The sequence below is a fragment of the Carcharhinus amblyrhynchos genome, chromosome 4 (genome assembly GCF_965287045.1).
Source record: "Carcharhinus amblyrhynchos chromosome 4, sCarAmb.v2.hapA, whole genome shotgun sequence".
NCBI classification, from domain to species: Eukaryota; Metazoa; Chordata; class Chondrichthyes; order Carcharhiniformes; family Carcharhinidae; genus Carcharhinus; species Carcharhinus amblyrhynchos.
In genome coordinates this window covers 65337769-65340634 of record NC_137327.1, presented here as the reverse complement: position 1 = coordinate 65340634, position 2866 = coordinate 65337769, and the positions used below count along the sequence as shown (strand labels likewise).

The 2866-nt window shown below is 44.2% G+C and overlaps 1 long non-coding RNA gene across 1 annotated transcript; it reads left to right on the top strand.

Annotated features, from left to right (window-relative positions):
* The first annotated feature begins 140 nt into the window (after positions 1-140).
* On the top strand, positions 141-2866 carry LOC145342075 (uncharacterized). Its single transcript, XR_013886504.1, has 3 exons — positions 141-417; positions 2121-2358; positions 2796-2866. It is a non-coding gene; the product is annotated as an uncharacterized LOC145342075 (long non-coding RNA).

Sequence of the window (2866 nt, the reverse complement as noted above, 5' to 3'; positions counted from 1 at the left end):
TGGGAATAGGGAGGGGTAGACAGCGGAGGGAAGAAGAGGGGAGATAGCAGCACGGAGATGGGAAGGAGAAGGGGGCAGCGGTGAGGAGAGGGGGAGGGGAGCAGTGGCAGGAGAGGGGATGTGGAGGGACAGTGGCAGGGAGAAAGAAAGACAGCAGTGCGGAGAGGGAGAAGGGAGACAGCAAAAGGGAGAGGGGTAGGAGAGACAGCAGCAGGATGGGTAAACAGCGGGGACAGAGAGAGAGATCGACAGCAGCGGGGCGAGATAGCTAAAAGAGGGAGACAGCTGCTGGGAGAGGGGGTGACAGAAGCGGGGAAGGGGAGAGGGAAGGGGAGACAGCAAGCAGATTGTCAAGTAATGAAGGAAAGTCTTTCATGTCCAAATAGCCAATTATTCCACAGAATGCTATTGGCCAAGGTAAGTAATGTGTATTAATGAAATTGGACCATCTATTCTGAATGACAGATTGGGTGGGGAATATGACTCTTCAAATATGGTATAGTAGATGTGTTCATATGATATAAATTTAGAAAGAAGTTGAAATCCATCTGGCATCTCTCTCCCATTGCGTATTGGTCAAATCAAGAAGATCTTTGACCACATACTGTCTGTCGCAAGTTCTGTATGTGCTGAATCCAGCTGAATGCAGGACCCCCAAAGGGAAGCTGCCAGAAAATTCCCTTAACACATCGGTCTCTGGATTACATGTATAATGTGGCACGGTGACACAGTGGCTAACACTGCTGCCTTGCAGTGCCAGGGACTGAAGTTCAGTTCCTGGCTTGGGTAATGTCTGTGTGGAGTTTGGACATTATTGCCGTGTCTGCGTGGGTTTCGTCCAAGTGCTCCAGTTACGTCTCATAGTCCAAAGATGTGTAGGTTAGGTGGGTTGGCCATGCTAAATTGCCCCTTAGCGTCAGGGGAACTAGCTAGGGACTGGGTGGGATTGAGGTCTGTACAGACTTTATGGGCCTCCTTCTGCACTGTAGATTTTATGATTTCTATGATTACAGTGACAACAGCGCTACGCCATCACCTCTGCAATAGCCCATCGTCTGCAGTATCCAAATACCAATGGCAATGCAACAGCAGTGAGAATGTTAAGAGTGACAAGCAGACTGGGAATTTTGGTCAAGTTGAGTTAGGTCGGAGAAGACTCAAGCAAGTCGTGACCTGTCCTGTGAAACGTGACTTGACACTTTGCGTGTTGACCAAACAAGGATGGTTGTTTGGACAGGTGCCATACAAACTTGAGCCGATGATTACGGCCTTATTTTGTATATGATGAGGCTATGTGACTTATGTGCAACTTATTTGGGAGTTGTTTACCAGTTACTCCATTGGCTATAATCGAACATTTTGATCAGTTTCCAGTGGTATCATTGGTTGATTACTAGAAAACTTTCTCGAAGGATGGGTATAGTTTAGGATAGAAAGAGGAACTTTGAACTTTTTCCTCAGTGGAAACTCGAAAATTACATTAATGATGTATGCTCTGAAGATAGCTTCAGAGAAAAACAACAAACTATGAAGAAGATCCAAACCCGAGGCCAGTTCACTCAACTAGATAGTATTTGTTTTTAGTAAATATCTGGAGTTACAGTTAAATGAATTAAAATTAGAGTTAAAGTTAAATGAGTTGAGTTAAGGTTGAAGTTAAGTGAATGGATAGTCTGAAGCTTTTTCACAGGGTGGAAGAGGCAATTAGTAGGGGCGTAGGTTTAAGATGTGAGGGCAACGTTTAAAGGAGATGTACGAGGCAAGTTTTTTTACATAGAGGGTTGTGGGTACCTGGAACTTGCAGCCAGGGGAGGTAGTGGAAGCAGATATGATAGTGTCTTAATAAATACATGATTAGGATGGGGATAGAGGGATATGGTCCCTGGAAGGGTAGGGGTTTTTAGCTAAATGACGGACAGCATTGTCTGTGTCAGCTTGGAGGGCTGACGGGCTTATTCCGGTGCTGTAATTTTCTTTGTTCTAATTAAGTTGAGTAAGTCAAAGTAAATATTGCAACTAGTGTAGATTTATGTCGAGTATTGGTACCTGAAACATTAAATAAAAAGAGTTTTGTTTAAGTGAAATCTGAATCAACTCTGTCTTTTGTTGGTCACATAAAGGGAAAATTAGGTATTCCGGTTGGATAACAAGCAGTTTCTTGATATCCCATGGAGTGAACTATATTGGCTGAAGATCAATGTCTGTGATGCTCAGAACCTTTGGAGGAGGATGAAATGGATCACCCATTCAGCACTTCTGGCTGAAGTTATTGCAAATGCTTCTGTCTTACCTTCGGGACTGATGTTACCAGCTCCTCCATCATTGATGATGAGGATGTTTTTACAGCTTCCTCCTCCAGTGAGTCCTTTAATTATCCACCACTATTCAGAACTGGATGTTACAGGAATACAATGCTTCGATCCGATTCCTTAGCTGTGCTGTAACTTGCAGCTTGTGCTGTTTGGTATGCAAATAATCCTGTGTTGTTGCTTCGCTGGATTGGAACCTCATTTCTTGATGTGTCTGGTGCTGTTCCAGGCATTCTGTCCTGCAGTCTTAATTGAACCAGGGTTGATCCCCTGGCTTGGCGGTACTGATAGAATGGGGAGTATGCTGGGTTATAAGTTTGCAGATTGTGGGTGAGTACAAATCTGCTACTTCCCAACAGTGCCTCATGGATGCCCAGTCTTGAGTTAATAGATCTATTTGAAATCAATGCCATTTAACACAGCAGTAATGCCATGCAACATGATGGGAATTATGAAATCAGGACTTTATCTCCACAATCTCCGCAGGACTGTCCCACCAATATATCAAGAACAGATGCACCTGCGACAGGCAGATTGGTGAAGACAAGGTTAGGTAT